The sequence below is a fragment of the Panthera tigris genome, chromosome B2, assembly GCF_018350195.1.
Source record: "Panthera tigris isolate Pti1 chromosome B2, P.tigris_Pti1_mat1.1, whole genome shotgun sequence".
NCBI lineage: Eukaryota > Metazoa > Chordata > Mammalia > Carnivora > Felidae > Panthera > Panthera tigris.
In genome coordinates, this window is record NC_056664.1 from 105,602,055 (window position 1) to 105,621,590 (window position 19,536).

Sequence of the window (19,536 nt, forward strand, 5' to 3'; positions counted from 1 at the left end):
GAGAGGGAGACACAGAATCCAAAGCAGACTCCAGGCTCTGAGCTGTCAGCACATGAGCCCAACATGGGGCTTGAACCTATGAACTGTGAGATTATGACCTGAGCTGAAGTTGGACGCTTAACTGACTGAGTCACCCAGGTGCCCCGGGAAAAACTCTTAAAGTGTGATGATGGGTAAGAAAAGTCTGTCTGCTGGGGAGATAGCCCGGGCCAGGGACATAGTTGACACTCAATAGAGACTGGGAGTTCTAGAAGCATAGACTTCAGTAGCTGGAATTTTAACTTATGGGCATAACTTTTCCTTTTCTTTTTGTTATTTTTATTCCAAACAACTACAACAGGGAATCTGTATGATAACATAAGGGAATTTGGAATTTCTTTGATTACTTAGCATTTTATGTTACTAATCATGCTTGAGTTAGGCATCCAGAGTTCCTGTCAGAGCAGTAAGTAGCCTATTCCTGATTGTGGAAAGCTGTGCTTCTCCTCCTACCCGAGGCCTCGTCTTCTAATTCCCCTGGGCAGAAAATGTATCTAGTTCTGTGTTTTCAGTTTGCAGAATCTTCCCCTTGAGGCCCTATAGTTTGGCAGTGTAAGTTCCAGCCATAGTCTGGTATTTGTCTAGTACAGCATAGTCCTGTGAAATTTTCTGCAATGATGGATATGTCCTGTATCTGCTCTGTCCAATACCATAACCACAAGGCCCACATGGCTGTTGATCATTTGAAATGTGGCTAGTGTGACTGAGTAATTAAAATTTAATTAATTTAATTTAATTTAATTTACAGTTACATTTAAATAGCCACATGTAGCTAGTGCCTGCCATGTTGGACAGTGCGGCTCTAGAGTCTGGTCAGAAAAGAAACCGGAGCACCTGAGTAGCTTAGTTGGTTGAGCGTCTAACTCTTGATTTCGGCTCAGGTTATGAACTCATGGTGATGAGACTGAGCCCCACACTGGGCTCCGGGCTGAGTGTGGGGCTTGCTTGGGATTCTCTCCCTCTGCCTCTCTCCCCCGCTCTGTTCTCTTTCTTTCTCTCTCTCTCAACAAACAAACAAACAAAAAACAAAAAACAAAACAAACAAATGAAAACCCAACCAAACAAATAAAAAAACTAATCAGTTTCAGGTTACATCTCAGTTGGTTCTTCCTACTGAATTCTTGCCTCAACAGAGCTTTTTCCTCTGTACAATCATGTGAGTACTTCCTGCTCTCACCTCACTCAATTAACTTTCTCTCTTATCACTTGTTTCTCAGCATTTTAAAACAATTACCTACTTGCTTCCAGCAGGAATTTCAAAATTGCTTTATTGGACAATCTTTTCATAGAAGCATTGTTTTCCTGTTTCTCCCCTATACTTGGAAAATAAAACTAATAGTTTGTGAAAGCTGTTCCTTTTCATATTACTTATTAATGCAAAGAGGTATTTCCCAAAGTGTGGAGCATGTGCCCCTAGTGGCATAAAAGACAATTTTAGGTGATATGATACTAAGCATTTACATAACTTTATTACTTATTTTTATTTTAATGACTACTGGGAAAATGTGATTAGTACCTCAAATGTGTAATTTCATGGATATTATTGCTTCACATGAAGCTAAAGTAGACATTCACGTTTTACAAAGAGAGTCATTTAAAACAATATCGAGTAAATAATAATACAGGTGGTGTGCAGATATGGTAAAACTTATTAATTTATTTTAAAAATGGCTGAACTCTGGGAAATGCAGTTGTTAAATAAACTTTCAGTATCGACTCCACTCCCTGCCACTTCCTACACATGCTCTGAGTTTCAGCCCACTGCTCATCATTTGCAAACGGGCTGAGCACTTCTCCATCAGGCCTTTGTTGATTTCTGCCCTTCTGTTCTGGGCCTGTCATTCTCCATCAGGGGAAATTCTGCACAGCCACGGAGGCCAGAGCCAATCTTCGGAGAAACCATCCATGCCACCTCTTCTTCCTTGACTCTTTCACAACGTGAAACTCACCTGCCTTCTTTTTTTTTTTTTTTTTTTTTAACGTTTATCCATCTTTGAGACAGAGAGAGACAGAGCATGAACGGGGGAGGGGCAGAGAGAGAGGGAGACACAGAATCGGAAGCAGGCTCCAGGCTCCGAGCCATCAGCCCAGAGCCGGACGTGGGGCTTGAACTCACGGACCGTGAGATCGTGACCTGAGCTGAAGTCGGACGCTCAACCGACTGAGCCACCCAGGCGCCCCTCACCTGCCTTCTTAACGTCATGGCACACTATTCACCCTTCCAGCGTAGTGCTTAGCATTTGATGGTTTAGTTGGTTATATGTGGATCTGTTTCATGCACTGGGATTGAGAATCCCTTGAAAGGAGACACGTTGTCATAATCATCTTTGTACCTTAGTGCAATCACAGTGTCTGGCACATAGCCAGTGTTTATGAACTATTTGTTAAGGGACAAACTCAGCTTTTAAATTAAACTTGATTATGTGAAGCCAAATTAAGCACCTGGGCCCCTTTCCACTCACATTCAGTGCATTTACTAACATTTGGCCACACCAGGTTAATAAATGCACAGAATGGCGAGTTACATTTAGTATTAGCCAAAAGGAGACACATATGGATTTTAAAGCTGGGAGGAAAAGCTTTGTAGCTTTGCGAAGTTAAAACAAATGATTTTATGAAAATAATTCACACCTCTGCTACCAAGGAGTTTTTAGACTGAGAATTTAATTTATTCAAATAATGCCAGATAAAATGCCCTGCTATATTTCAGGGGGAAAAAAGGCATCTTTTTGGTTTCAGTTTCAATTATAAACTTTGTCTATACTGATTTCTTTCACCATTGCTTAACCTTTCTTTTTGTTTTGTTTGGATAGCTGTATTACAAATACACCATTACATGCCTCTTTGCTATTGAGGTCAGATAATAAGATATGTATCTAGAATACCTGAATACAGTAAATTTTCTGTAAGCCTTCTAATGTGAATGAGTCATTTACTTATGTCTAGGACAGTAAAAGTATGCAAGATAGCCTGTATTTATAGAAACAGTTTCTGCCTGAATAAAAAGTTTACTTCATTATTTTCTAGAAAGTCCTTGGCCTTTTCTTCTCTTTAAAAAATGTTTTTTTAATGTTTATTTATTTTGAGAGAGAGAGAGAGAGAGCATGAGCAGGGAAGGGCAAAGAGAGAGGAAGACACAGACTCCAAAGCAGGCTCCAGGCTCTGCCCTACGCGGGACTCAAACCCACGAGCGAGGTCATGACCTGAGCTGAAGTCGGACGCTCAACCAACTGAGCCACCCAGATGCCCCAACCCTTGACCCTTTCTTATAGTGTTTTCTAGCTTAGATAGGCAATATATTTGTTCAGAAGAGATTTCCTTTCACGTTAGCTTTTCCCCTCCAACCTTAAATGAAGTCTAGTAGGTAAGACCTTGTTCCAGTTACACTCTTTTAAACAATGTCTGATTTTGACAATGTGTGGGATAAATTCTTAAGTCCATTTCTTCACCGTCAGTTAATCATTTGACAAACACTTATTATATGCTGGGCTCTGTCTTAAGTGGTAGGATACAAGCTGAACAAGACATGAAGCTTACAGTCTACAGAGAACCACATAAGAAAATGATGCTCTGTTTGGTGCACATGCAGAGTGCTGTGATTTTATGAAGGCATCTAACTGGGCTACGGGGTCAGGGAAGGCTTCCTGGAGGAAGTGACTCCTGAGGTAGTTTTTAAACAGTAAGTAGGCATCAGCTGGACCAGGAAAGAAAAGAATATTCAGAGTGGCATATGGGAAGGCCCATAGGCATGAAACAACTCCTCACAGTAGGGAACTGAGCATTCTTTGTGGCTGTGCAGAGGGTACTTACACTGGGGAAAGGAAGGAAATGAAGCCTAAAAGGGGTTGACAAATGGCCAGAATATGAATGGGTCTTCCATTAAGCTAATGGATTTGATTTTGGCCTGATTGCCAGTGGAGCCATTGATGAGTTCATAGCAGGGAAGTGACAAGTTAGGTTCGTGTTTTGGGCAGGGGACTCTGGCAGCTTGGTGAGGGGTGCACTGGAGGAGGGCCAGACTGGAATAGAAACCCAATCAAAGACCATTGTAATGATCATACTGTGATGTAAAAGAGCCAGGGCAAGGCTTAAGGATATTATGGAACCGGGAAGGGCAGGAGGGGATTTTAGGAGATAGCACTGTTGGGGCACCTGGGTGGCTCAGTTGGTTAAGCGCCTGACTTCGGCTCAGGTCAGGATCTCATGGTTTGTGAGTTCGAGCCCTGTGTCAGGCTCTGTGCTGACAGCTCAGAGCTTGGAGCCTGCTTCGGATTCTGTGTCTCATTCTCTCTCTGCCCCTCCCTGACTTGTGCTCTGCCTCTCTCTGTCTCTCAAAAATAAATTCATGTAAAAAAAAAAAAAAAGGAGATAGCACTGCAAGAATGGGTGACCACAGGGTGAGTTAGAAGTGCCGTGTGGGCATCTCTCAGGCTTTGCTTGAGCACTTGGGTCACATATAATGTTATTCAAGGAGCCAGGTGTCTCAGTGGGAGAAGTTGTGGGTGAAGTTTCCTAAGGTTCATTTTTAAAAGATAAGTAACATCTAGGGAGAGAGGGGTGTAGGAAAGTTTCCATGAAGAGAGTATTGTGCAAGAATCCCAGAAGTGAAAGAGGATGTGTGTTGGGTTCAGTTCAGAGGCTGTGGCTTCATCCCATTGAAGAGACAGGCTGTGTAGTAGGGACGAGGCAGTGGGGTATGGAGTGAATGGATTCAGGAAGCATTCAGGTGCCTGAATGAGATGTTGAAGGTGGGAGAGAAATGGGGCCATTAAAATGGTTCCTGGACCCAATTTTAACATACGTGAAGAGGGGGGCTTCCCCATATACCACCAGGCAATTTCAGACAGCAGTAGGGTTCCCAAGAATTCAGCTAAATTCTGATACTGTCAACCTGGAGATAGCATCAGATTCCACAGGTTAAGAGTTCAGTCTTACAAGACCGCCCCCCACCACGACCGCCCCCCACCACCCCTGCCCCCGGCAAAACACACACAACTTCAACAGCCAGTCATAAATCACAGGCTATTACCGTGCCTCTGGCTGACAGACTACAGATTGGAGGTTACCACGACTCTCTCCTTGGACTTTAGATGCCAGTCACAAAGTCCAGATTGTTATTTGTACTTCTGACTGGCTATAAATCAGAGGTTCCCACAACCCTCTCTTTGTGTTCACTTAATTTGCTAGAGCAGCTCAGAGAACTCAGGGAAACATTTTACTTACTAGATTACTGGTTTGTTATAAAAGGATATAATGTAGGAGCAACCAGATGGGAGAGATGCCTAGGGCAAAGTACAGGGAAAGGGCATGGAGCTTCCATGCCCTCCAGGTAAACTACTCCCCATCACCTCCACTTATTCATCCACCCAGAAGCTCTCCAAACCCATTCTTTTGGGTTTTATGGGGACTTCATTACATGGGCATGATTGATCATTAGTGATCATTAATAATTGAACTCAATCTCGAGCCTCTATCTTCTCCCCAGAGGTCAGGGGGGTGGGACTGAAAGTTCTAACCCTCTCATCACCAGGCTGTTTCTTCCGGGAACCAGCCTCCATCTTTAGGTGTGGTTCAAAAGTCACCTCATCCATATAACAAAAGACATCTTTATTGCTATCATCACTTAGGAAATTCCAAGGGGTTTAGGAGCTGGGAGCCAAGAACCATGGACAAGGATCAAATATATGAGAAATAGTTCTTACATCAACCTTAAAAGTAAAATGTTTTTACTAGCAAAACATGGGTTTATTAGGGAATAGCAGAGAATTGCCATTTGGGATATTCAAGCTATGGCAAAACCAAAACCATAAGCAAATCTGAAGAGAAGGTTAGTTTTAGGAGGAAACTAGGGAGGGTTGTTCCGAACAAAAGATCATTGAAGAAGAAGAGTCTGAGGTTGTGGCCGTTTCTTACTGGCTGCAAGTGGCGATCAGTGTGTTGTTGCTGGGACAAGGAGGGATCTTTTTTTTTAGGAGCAGGAGATAAATTTCTGTGTGAAAAGTGTCCTCCCAATGTCAAAGTAAAAATCATCTTCCTCCTCCTTACTGCTGGTTTTATAGGCTGAGATGAGTGGTATATGCATGAGAGCTCCCCTTCAAGGGCTTCTGGACTCTATTTTAAATGAGGTTGCCTTTATTCATTTTCACGCTTATAAATCACAATATCACAGCCATTCATTGGATTACCAACGAAGTCACTTCAGGAGAAAAACACTGGGTTCAGTTTTAGCGTTTGGGGTTTGAGATGTTTGTGGGACTGTAGATGATAATGTAAGCCATAGAAATAGATGAGATTTCCCATGGAGAAGTTGTGAAGCAAAAGAGAAGCATTCGGGACAGAACCTCAAGGATCACAACTAAGGGACACACAGAGAAAAAGGTCGTTGCAAAAGAAGTAGAGAAGGAACAGTTAGAGTAAAAAACCCAAGAGTACAAAAACCAAAGGAAGAAATTTTCAAGACAGTCATCTGTGTTATATGTTTTATACATTATAAAAGGGTCAACAAAATAAAGACTGAGAAGTGTTTGTAGGATTTAGCAACTAGGAAGCCCTTGGTAACTTTGGAAAAAGCAATTTCTATGGAGTGGTGAGTGGGAGCAGGTGTGGGCAGAAACCTGGCTGCATAAGATTGATGAGTGGGGGGAGGTTAGGAGAAGGAGACAGCAAGTGTAGACAACATTGTCAGAAGCTTCACTGTAAAGGAGAGAAAATGCCTTTAACTAGAAGCATTGATTCCTCTGACATAAAGTCAGAGGTAGCATTGTTTTTTTTTTTTCTTTTTTCAGAAGAGAAAGATTTGAACATGCCTAAATGCTTATAATGAGACAATAGAGGGGAGAAGATAAAATACAGGAGAGGCAGTGGTACTTCCTTAATCAAGTTCCTGAAAAAGCAAGAGGCCACAGGACTCAGCACATAGGTGAAGAAAGTAGGCATAGGAAGGGTGAGGGATACCTCATTCATTATGAAAGGCAAGAAGGAACAAAAGAGATACATTTGTAATTTGGTTGTGGGAAGCTGAGGAAGTTCTTTCCAGTGGCTTCTGTTTTCTCTGTGAAGTAAGCAGGTAACTGATGAGCATGAGAGGAAGTAGAGATGGTAGAAGTGATGGTAAGAAAATAAGATGGTTTGATATATATATTTCAGAAGGCACTCAGCTTTTTGTGAAGATAAGGACGATGGGAGTGAAGGAAGAGTTGAAGAAAAGATCCTTGAAACTAAGGAACAAAGCTATCAAGGCATTGGGTGGTTCCTTTATTTGACTATTTAAATGAAAGTGGTCATAGGAATAGGTAGAATGAGAAACAGTGAGTTAGACACTAATATGATCAATTAATGAGGGGGTTGGCAGCAGATCAGTAGATGGCAGTAATAAGAGGGGATAGCAAGTTGTCAAGTGTGATGTCCTGAGTCCTTTTTTTTAGATGTCCTAAAAAAAAATACGTGTTTTTTTAGAAGTGGAGGAGAAATGTTATGAAAGCAACAGGAAGCAAGAGGCTCCCTATCCTACTTTTGGGACCAAAGGTGAGCAGGATGTAAGAGAAAAAGCAGCATCCACTAAAAAAGGGCTGCAAGGGAAGAGGAATCATCAGGAGATATTTCAGATTTCAACTAGAGCAAAACTGTGGAGATGATGAGGATGAAAAGAGTAATTTTCAATAATATACCATGAGTTCTAGAAGGCAGAGAGAAAAAGTGAAGGGTTTGGGAAAGGTGGAACATTATCTCAGATTAAAGGATATATGTGTAGCTATCCTTATATCTGGGTGATGTTTGATGATTTAGGAGACTTGGGATTTTGAAGGTAACAAATAATCAGATGTGAAACATGATGGACTTGGTCTTGATGAGGTTGCCATATTCGATTAAAAACTATGGGGCCACTGAGGTCTTTTCTTTGTTTCCAGTTCATGGTTGCTTTGTTGCTAAGAGATAAGGCAAGGTATTTCTTTTAGGCAGCCATTGACATATAGAGATAAGTAAAATCATGGGCATGGTGAACTTATCTCAGGAAAATAGGGTGACAAGGAAGGGGTATAAAGACTGAGACTTGAGAAATTCTTACACTTGATGGCTGGGTATAGGAGAACAAGCTAATAGAGGAGACCAGGAGATATCACAAGGTTAGAAGAAAACCAGGAGCATGTGGGTCATGATGGGATTCACTGGGAAAATATGTTTTACAAGGAAATGATTAGTTAATATTGTCAAAGGCTAAGGTGAGGAACAAAAGCTCCATTATAACAAGGAGATTGTTGACAATCTCAGTGGGACTTTTGTGTGAAGTTATTGCACAAAAGCCAGATTGACTAAAGAGTGAAGGAGAAATGAGAAAACTGGGCTAATGAATTAGCAAGTTCAACATTTTGGCTTTGAGGAGATTATGAGAAATGAGAGGGTGACTTAGGAGGTAGAGAAGGCATCTTTTTTTTTTTTTTTTTAAGAAGGAGAGACTTGAGTATATTTGACTCTCTTTGGGACAAGGAAGAAGTTTTATGTACAGGAGGAGAGAGAAGAGAAAAGAGACAATATAAGTTTCCAAGAAACTGAGAAAGATGATATAATTGGGTTTTTTTTTTGAGAACACACTGAAAAAGTTTGGTTGGGAGGTCAAAGAGTAGAATAACAGAAGGAGCCTGGGAGTTAAAATTAGTAGTCTTTGTGGTTGACTCCTAAACAATCTTTAATTCCAGATGTTGAGTGTTAGCCAATCATGGTCATGTCACTCTTCTTGCCTCAAAAATCCAGGACTGGTATTTGACACAATCATGGCCAATGAGTAAGAAAAATCTGCTCATGGGTTTCTGCAAAGGAAGACATGGCTCCTTTCTTCTTCTGAATGTTGGTGTATATGGATATCACACCCAGAAATGCAATATTCTGGCAGCCCCCGAGGGGAGCCAAGCTGAGGGCAGAACCAACGCATCGAGGCTTATAGAGAAAGATGGAAAGAATTTAGGTCTATGATGATATCTTTGAGACACTATTAACTAATTCTGGCTCCTGCCCAACCCCTTGACTTCTCTTTATATGAAGCAATTAAGTTTCCTATTGTGTATGCCAATTTGAGTCGAGGTTTTCAGTTCCTAGCAGTTGGATATGTTTTAACAAATGTGGTAGGATTAGTTGTTCTCAAGACTTAGTACTGATGCAAGTGTGCTGGCTGGCTTCTAAGGCTCGATAATATTCTTATTTTGAGATCCTGTCAGAAATTGTGGCTCTTATATTGGTTTTAAATAGAACTTTGATGCTATTTATTGTTATTTCTGAATTGTATAAACCTCAGTGCTGAGTGACAGAAACATTATTTTAGGACTGAATCAATACACAAGTAGCTAAGGCTTACATGTTCTTATGACCTTGCAAAGTTCAGCTCTGAGTTTACCATGGAAAAAATTGGCTTTCAGTAAGGTTTTTGGCCTTTATGAAACTTATTAACAAACAGAGAATGTGTCACGTTCATGTCTGAGTCACAAAAGAAGAAACTGGCATTAGGTACAAAATTAGGAGCTCACTTGGGTTTCTAGGTAAACAAAAATATCATAACCATATTTTCATACGTTTTTCAGGAAGAATAAGTAAAAATGCTTTAAAAAATAGAATTTAGAAATAGAAGAGAAGTTGTTACTGGGATGGAGGTAGACTATTTGCCTTTTCAATATTTGACAATTCAATGTTGAAAGATACCCTATATGAGACAACTTATTCCCATTGACTTTAAATAACCCATTGACTTACAGAACCTTAAAGGAGAAAGGAAAATCTACTATATCCAGTTGAATGAATAAACTCAACCATGTTTAACTTCTGATTTGCAAAGTGAAAAAAAAATGTATTCACTATCTTCCTTCTCTCCCCATTTTGATGTCAAAATATGTTAACTAAAAACTGATGTCTCACTGTTTGTTCATATTCTACTGCTTTATGTCAACTTAAATGATGAGAAAGTGTTTGTTGAATTGTGGCTGAATTCATCTGTTGGGAAATTGAGAGTTTATCAATGAGGACATGATAGATCTCTCTAGAGAACGGAAGCACAATTAGCGAATTAATGAATCTTCTTGTAGATTTCCTATGACAATTTATTTGTTAGTTCATGGTAAGAAATGGTTGCAGCTCTTGTAGTGATCCCTAGTCTTCTGCCTTACTGGCAATCTGCTCAGGAAAGTGTCTTAACAACACCAAGAACTCAATGGAGAAAAAATATGTCAGGGTTGCACTTCTATATTTTCCTTCCTTTTTGAAAGAAAAAAAGTATTTATTTTTTGTCAAATTTATACCTGCGTATGGTTGAAAGAGTTGAATCTATAAGGTTTGTTAAGTGAAACAGTAGTGCTCCTCCTCCTTCTCCACCATTTCCCCTTTCACCATAGGCAATCAGTTTCCACTCTCTTAGCTGATTCTTTTATGGATTCTCACAATGGAAGCTGTGGGTTTAGCTTTCTTTTTTTCTGGTCCCAAATATACATATATACCATTTAATTCTCTCATCAATCAAATATAGTTGTAAATTTATCTAGATCAAAATTCGGCGTATGCGTTGTTATAGCTCAGCAAACACATTTCAGAACTTTTCATCTCCTGTCTGAACAACTGTTTTTTTTGTTTGTTTGTTTGTTTGCTGAAGTATATATTGTCATTTTGTGAAAATTTCTTCGTACTTGTTAAATTCAATTACAGATTTTCTAGCAGTTGTCTAAATTTACTCTTGAGAGGGTAAGATGCATTATATTTGTTTGCTGTTTGTTTGTTTTATCTATTTCATCTTGAAGATACACTCTCCCAGAGTCTTTTGGTGTCTTCCAACATGGGCTGTTTGTCCTCAATGACTTGTGCACACCTGTAGTTTTGAGATCACCCATCATTGTCACAGGTATTCCCTTTGCTTCTCTTCTGTGCTGGATCTCTTTGTTCCTATTTCTTCTTCTTCATTTAGACTCTAATTTTGGTGGAATACGTCAAGTAGCTTCCTGATAAAAGGTGCATGGGAGGTAAATATTCTGAGACCTTCTAAGTCTGAACATATCTTTACCTATACTCATAGTAGATTGACAATTTGGCTGGATATAAAATCGAAGAATGAAAATAATTTTCCTTCAGAATTCTTAAGACTGCTCCACTGGCTTCTAATTTCCATTGTTGCTATTAAGAAGACTCAAATCATTCTGTTTTTTGTTTTCCTTCTCTGGAAGCTTAAATTCTTTGGCCCCAAATTATTGGACTTTCACAATAAAGTACTTGGTGTAGTCTATTATGCTTAGTCTTTTTGGACTATTAACTCATGTTTTTCAGGTCTTGAGAAATCATTGCATTATTTCATTGAAATTTCCTCCCATTTCTCTGTCCCCTTATGAGGAACACCTATTTTTCAAATGCTGACTTCCTTAACTGACTTTCTGATTTTCTTACCATTTTTCTCTTTTTTCCACTATTTTTTTTAATTTCTTGGTGAATTCATTAGATTTATCTTGCAAACCACCTATTGTGTTCTTCATTCCTCCTTCAAACATTTTAATTTCTGAAAAGTTTATTTTGTTCTCTGAATTTTACTTTTTTGTATGTGTGTCATTCTGATCCTATTTGAAGTCTTCAAAATCTTCTCGTACTTTCTGAGGATATAAGTGATGTTTTTCAACTTTATTAAAGGCATATTTTGCATATCATAAAACCCAACCATATCGTGCCTACAACTCTATGATTTTTAGTAAATGTATCTAATTGTGCAACAATGATGATTGTTTTATTAAAATCAGTTTTATTATGCACTGTTTATTTACTATTTACTGGGTTTTTTTTTTCAAATTTTAAATTATTCTTTTGCTTTTTTTTGTTATGTGTATTGTTCAAGTCTAATATTTGAAAATGCTGACCCTTTGTTAACAAGAATCAATAGGAAATATAGGATCCCTCCCCTCTCTTGGCCTTCCTCCGGGAAGCCACCACCATTGCCTCATTGGCTGGATGCTGGAAGAGTCCTCCATGTGTGTGGACTCAGGATAACAGGGCAGTCTCCTTCTGTGATTGCTGGGCTTGTGACCGCGGCAGTATCTTTTGACTTTCAGTGTCTCTAAAGTGTTTTTAAACCATTTTGCATACATGGCTCAGTGCACGCTTCTCTTTGCTTTTACAGTTTTCCACTTGGTATGGTCTGTGTGTTAACAACTTCTTCCATGACTATGAGGTTTTTTTCTTGCCATTTACAGTCTTTAAAGGTCTTGTGTACGGTCTGGAAGAGCTGCTGGCCCTCTAGGGAGACAACAGCACTGATTGCATAAGCCTGGCTCAGCTTCTCCTCCTTCTCTGTCCATGCTTTGCTGGCAAGCTTACTAACATTGAGTGCAGCTAGTGGAGGATGGGTTTCTGTTCGGTCATTATTTCCACATCTGAAATGTACTGTAAGTTTATGCATGGTTGGGATTTCAACTAGAAGAGAGACATTTTAAAGCATTTTGGACTGGTAGTGGAAGGCTACCACCTCACCCTGTAGCCGCTGCCCCGGCATCCTCCCTCAGGAAAGCTGGCTCCCAATGTTTAATTACTTGCCTTGGAGGAGCCGCCTTCTTGGGAGAACAGCCTACTATTTGCTGTTAATCCTCGTTTCCACCTTTGTCCCAGGCAACCACTGATCTACTTTCTATATCCATAGATTTTCTTGTTCTGAACATTTCCTATAAGTGGAATCATTTATTATGTGGTCCTTTGTGTCTGCCTTCCTTCACTTAGCATAATGTGTTTGAGGCTCATCCATCTCCACATGTATCTGTAGTTTGTAACTTCTTACTGTTGAGTAATATTTTATTGTATGACTAGACCACATTGTTGTCTATCCATTGACTAGTTGATTAACTTTTAGTCTCCCCCCCCCAGTTTTTGGTTATTATCAATAAAGATTCTACAAACATTTATACGCAAGTCTCTGTGTGGATATATGTGTTCATCTCTCTAGGGTAGATACCTAGAAGTGGGACTTCTGGGTCATAGGGTAACTTTATGTTTAACTTTTTAAGAAACTGCCAAACTGTTTTCCAAAGTGGTTCACCATTTTATATTCCCAGCAACAATGTATCAGTGTTCCTGTTGTATACAGTTTGTCAACTTAGCAACCATCTGCCTTTTTTATTATATAGCCTTGTGGGTGCGAAATGATATCACATTGTGGTTTTAATTTATATTCCCCTAATGACTAATGATATTAAGCATCTTTTTACATGCTCATTAGCCATTCATACATCCTCTCTGATGAAATGTTTATTCAAATCTTTTGCCTATTTTTGAATGGTTTGCTTGCTTCTTATTGAATTGTAAGAATTCTTTATATATTCTGGATCCTACATATCTATATATCCTTCATCAGATATGTATTTAATAAATATTTTCCCCCTGATCTGTTGCTTGTATTTCCATTTCTTAATAATGTCTTTTCAAGCACACAGTTTTGAATTTTGATGAAGTTCATTTCAATTTTGTTTGTTTATGGACCTTGCTTCTAGTGTCATATCAAAAAAATTTGCTTAATTCAAGGTCTCAAAGATTTTATGCTGTGTGTTCATATAAAAGTTCTATTGTTTTAGATCTTACATTTACATATGTCATGCACTTTGAGTTAATTTTTGTGTATGGTGTGAGGCAAAAGTCTAAGTTCATCTTTTGCATATGGATATCCAACTGTCCCATACCATTTATAGAAAATACTTCTCTCAATGAGTTTTCTGGGCAAATCACTCAAATGACCATAAATATAAGAATTTACTTCTGGGCTCTCAGTTCTGCTCCATTGATCTCTGTGTCTATCCTTAAGCCAGTATCATACTGTCTTGATAACTGCAGTTTGATAGTAAGTTTGAAAGTGGTAAGTAAAATTCCTCCAACTTTTTTCTTCAAAATTGTCTTGGCTATCCAAGGCATTTTCCATTTCCATATAAATTTGAAGATCACCTTGTCAGTTTTTGTAAAAAAAAAAAAAAAGGCTGGAAGGATTTTTATAGGGATTATATTGAACTTGTAGATCAATTTGAGGAATATTGCCATCTAAACAATATTATATCCTCTGATTCGTGAACATGGGATGGCTTTCCATTTCAGTAGATCTTTTTCAATTTATTTCAGTAATCCTTTATCATTTTTCATGTATACATCATGTACTACTCTTGTTATATTTATTCCCTAAGTACTTTATTCTTTTTGATACAATTATAAATGGAATTATTTCTTAATTTCATTTTCAGATTGTTCATGACTAGTGTGTAGAAATACATTTAATTTGTGTATATCAATTTGATATTTTGCAACCTTGCTATATTTGTGTGTTAGTTTAAATAGTGGTTTTTTGTTTTTCACTTTTTGTTTGGTAGATTCCTTAAGATATTCTATATGTAGGATCATGCATCTGTGAATAGAGATAGGTTTATTTTGTTCTTTCCTATCTGGATGCCTTTTATTTATTTTTCTTGCTGATTGAATTGGCTAGATAGGTTCTACTTCACTGAGTAGAAGTAGTGAGAACAGATATTTTTGGCTTATTCCCGAACTTGGGGGGCGTTCAGTCTTTAAATATTAAATATAATTTTCACTATAGTTGTTTTTTAGATGTTCTTTCAGATTCAGGAAATTCCCTTCTATGACCAGGTGTTTGAAAGATTTTATCATGAATGAATAGTTGAATTTTGTCAAATGCTCATGAAATTTTGTTCTTTGTTTGATTAATGTGCTGTATGACATTAATTGATTTTTGGGTGTGAAATCAGCCTTGCAGTCCTAGGATAAATCCCACTTGGTCATGGTATAAGATCGTTTTTATATATTGTTGGAGTTGGTTTGCTAATATTTTGTTAAGGATTTTCACATCTATGTTTATGACCAATATTGGTCTGTTTTTATACATCCCCCAAGCCTAGAAGAGATTTTTACATTTTTAACTGGCTTAAAAACAAAACAAAACAAAAAGGAATATTGCTTGATATGTGAAAATTATATCAAACTTACATTTCAGTGTTCATGTATATGTAAAGTTTTATTGAAACACAACCATATTCATTCATTTATCTACTGTCAATGGCTGCATTCACATTGCAACAGCAGAGTAGTTGCAAAAGAGAATGAACGAATTACCTACAAAGCCTATCATATCTACTACTTAGTCTTTTAACCCCTGCTATAGATTATTAGTAACTTTTTTCTGCTTATTTTTATCTGTAGTAATTTAAAAAAAATTTTTTTTAATGTTTATTTATTTTTGAGACAGAGAGAGACAGAGCATGAATGGGGGAGGGTCGGAGAGAGGGGGAGACACAGAATCCGAAACAGGCTCCAGGCTCTGAGCTGTCAGCACAGAGCCCGACACGGGGCTCGAACTCACGGATCGCGAGATCATGACCTGAGCCAAAGTCAACAGCTTAACCGACTGAACCACCCAGGTGCCCCAATCTGTAGTAATTTTTAATTACTTACTGAATGTTGTGAGTATAGGCAATAGAGATTTTGGATGATGGCATCTTTCTCGAAAGAACATTAAATTTTAATCTGGAAGGCAATCATCACCTCTGTCGTGTTGAGGTTTGGTTTTAGCTCTCTTAGATAAGGTCTATCATTGTCCTTAGACTTCTAAGTTCTTACTAGAAGTTCTTACTACTGTGACATGGTCCTTATACTTAGGGTATGGCCATTTTTTTGAGTGGTGACCCAAAGTCTGGGAGCTCATCAGATACGGTCTATAATCACTGGGTCTAAATACCAACCTCTATCCTTTCCAACCTGTGCTGCCTCTGAAATCTCTGTCCAGCTCCCCACCTTTCTTTGCTGGGCCTCCCAAAGTCTTGCCTTGCATATGTAATTCTTAGGAGTTGGCTCTCAGTGCAATTTTCACACAGAGATTTTAGGCTCATTTTCCTAGGTCTCTCCTTTCTAGAATCCTCACCAGAAATTGCAGTGGTCTTTGCAGCTCTAAACTCTGGTATCTTGTCTCTTCTACCCTGTGAGACCATCACTCTCTGATTAGGCATTATTTTTCTGAATGGTGGTTGGAAAAGCTGAGATGAATATGGGGCTCATCTAATGTGCTAATGTGTTTCGTTTCTTACGTGTTTCTTGTTTCTAAAGGATCACGGCCTTACGTTGGCTACTTAATATTTAATACAGCTTTTAGAATTGTTTATGGGGACCATTCTAATATTGCCCATCCCATCATATCCAAGTCTGGATCTATTATTATTGTTTTTTTAAATATAATTTATTGTCAAATTGGCTAACATACAGTGTGTAAAGTATGCTCTTGGTTTCTGGGGTAGATTCTGGTGGTTCATCACCTACATACAACACCCGGTGCTCATCCCAACAAGTGTCCTCCTCATTGCCCATCACCCATTTTCCCCTCTCCCCTATCCCTCCCATCAACCTCAGATTGTTCTCTGTATTTTAGAGACTCTTATGTTTTGCCTCCCTCCCTCTCTGTTTGTAACTATTTTTCCCCCTTTCCTTCCCCCATGGTCTTTTATTAAGTTTCTCAAGATCCACATATGAGTGAAAACATATGGTATCTGTCTCTGACTGACTTATTTCATTTACCATAATACCCTCCAGTTCCATCCACGTTGCTACAATTGGCAGGATTTCATTCCTTCTCATTGCCAAATAGTATTCCATTGTATATATAAACCACATCTTCTTTATCCATTCATCAGTTCCTGGGCATTTAGGCTCTTTCCATAATTTGGCTATTGTTGAAACACTGCAATAAACATTGGGGTACATGGGACCTTATGAATCAGTACTCTTGTATCCTTTGGACAAATTCCTAGTAGTGCTATTGCTGGGTCGTAGGATAGTTTTATTTTTAATTTTTTGAGGAACCTCCACACTGCTTTCCAGAGTGGCTGCACCAATTTGCATTCCCACCAACAGTGCAAAAGGGTTCCCTTTTGTCTACATCCTCACCAACACCTGTTTTTCCTGAGTTGTTAATTTTAGCCACTCTGACCAGTGTGAGGTGGTATCTCAGTGTGGTTTTGATTTGTATTTCTCTGATGATGAGTGATGTTGAGCATCTTTTCATGTGTCTGTTGGCCATCTGGATGTCTTCAAAAAACCATAGAGGAGAAAGCAGGCAACAACCTCTTTGACCTCAGCTGCAGCAATTTCTTGCTTGACACATCTCCAAAAGCAAGGGAATTAAAAGCAAAAATGAACTATTGGGACCTCGTGAAGATAAAAAGCTTCTGCACAGCAAAAGAAATAATCAACAAAACTAAAAGGCAACTGATGGGATGGGAAAAGATATTTGCAAATGACACATCGGATAAAGGGTTAGTATCCAAAATCTATAAAGAACGCACCAAACTCAATACCCAAAAAGCAAATAATCCAATGAAGAAATGAGCAGACCAATGATTTTTTTTAAAATACCTTTTATGCCAGATTCTTTATATACGTTATTGCTAGTCTGTGTGTGTCCTGTAGACATTATTATCCCCATTTTCATTGATTAGAAAACTGATGCTCAGAATATTTTAACAATTGACTAAAACTAACCCAGTCAATAGAGCTGGATTTAGAACTGAGATTTCTTTGACTCCATTTTCTACTATAACATAGTCTCTCCCCACCTAGTCACTGACAAGTCAGTATATAAATTCCACATGAGAGTCACTACAATTTTACCAAAACTTTTGCATTAATACTTTTGTGAATTAAAATGTCTAGAGGGGAGAAGGTATTGATGTCATTAGTTAAAAATTGTAAATGAGGTTTATATGAGGATTTTGCTGCCCTATTCAGAGATAATTGATATCTGTATTGAAAATAATAAGTGTTTCTGGGGTATTGCTATGAAATGAATGTTTGTGTCCCCCTCCCCTCCCCCACCAGTTTATATGTTGAAACCCTAATCACCAATGTCATAGTATTTGGAGTTGGGTCTTTGGGAATTAATTAGGTAATGAGGGTAAAGCCTTCATGAATCGTATTGGTACCCTTATAAGAAGAGACAAGAGAGAAATGATCTTTCTCCATCATGTGAGGATGGCCATTTGCACACCAGGAAGAAGGTTCTCATCAGACACTGGGTCTGCTGGTGTCTTGATCTTGGACTTCCTAGCCTCCAGAACAGAGAAATAAATGTTTGCTGTTTAAGTCGGTGGCATTTTATTACAGCAACCTAAACAGACTAAGACAGAAATCATTCATGTGTTTTTTGGCTAATATCTTGAGATATTAAAATAATCATGAGGAAATTGGAACTCCTACATCAGTGCCCTTACTGAATATGGCAAGTTTTCTGTGGTCAGGGACTCATCATGTCACCATGTCAGAGATACACAATATGATGCTTTTGGAAATAGAACACTTGGAAGACAATACTTAGACATTTTTGACCTATCATAATGTAGTCTGACCCTGGAAAACTCGCACTTATCCACAACCAGTAACACTAATGTCCTTCTCCAGTGTTTCATGTCTCTTGTCAGGAAAGGTCAATTATAAGCCTATGAACAGTATTTAGAGTTTCCCCCAAAGAAATACGTTTCCAAAGCACAAAAGAAAAAAAATTAGCTAAATAAACAGAAGAGGCATGTAAAATGTGTGAACAGTCTTTGAAAAAACCCGTTGTCTACTGCCCGTCTCCCTGCCCTGTGCATATTTTTCCTATCCACTAATACCATCTACAGACTGCCTTTAAATGATGAGGAGGCTCACTGAAGTTCTGCCAATGTGATCTCCCAATTATTTTTATCCATTGCCCGGATATACATTTAAAGACCCACCCATTCTACCTTCCCATCTCTGTAAGTTTCCCACCAGCTTTGCTTTCTTCTCTCCTCTGTGAGTTGAATTATGTGAATCAAAACTCTGAAGTTCTATCATTCTAGGTGCCATGTGTTTAGTAGTGTGTGTTGACAAGATTCAACAAGACTTAGGAGAGAAAGAAAAAGAGTAAGAGAATGGCACAGGGAGAGCGGGCGGGCCACTGGGCGTTTGGAGTAGCACCAGCAATTCCAGGCAACTGGTCAGCAATTTGGACAGGATCATCAGTCACTTCTGGAGCATGACTGTGAAGCTTTTATCCAAGTACAACACACAGGTGCAGTCTGTGCTAAACAGATGAGTCAAAATGCCTGGTGACTCTAAGGGCTGAAACACAGGCCAAATACTACTCTTTTCCCATCCCATATGAGTGGAAATGCCTTCAAAATGAGCACCATTAAAAAAAAAAAAAAGGTGTAGCTGAGAGTCAACTTCTGCTTCCTAAAGGAATTCAACAGAGCTAGCACTGGGTCAAGTGAAAATCAGATGATGTAATAGTAAGAGCAGAATGGAAACTTTGCCATAGTATGGCACCACTAACCATACCTAGTCAAAGAGAGGTAAACTGAGCAGTAACTGTGGTCCTGGAATCACGTGCCACAACTAAAAAACTATATACTGGTCCACAACCCATTGCCTTCATCCCTTTTGCCTTTGTTCAGAGCTCATGCAGGATGGATTTTTTTTTTTTAAATGTTTCTT

The 19,536-nt window shown here is 38.7% G+C and overlaps 1 protein-coding gene and 1 pseudogene across 1 annotated transcript in view; one reads left to right on the forward strand and one right to left on the reverse strand.

Moving 5' to 3' along the window:
• Positions 1-19,536, forward strand: part of SLC35F1 (solute carrier family 35 member F1) — a 442,526-nt gene that overhangs the window by 11,043 nt on the left and 411,947 nt on the right. The window lies entirely within an intron of this gene.
• Positions 12,031-12,541, reverse strand: LOC102955100 (annotated as a pseudogene).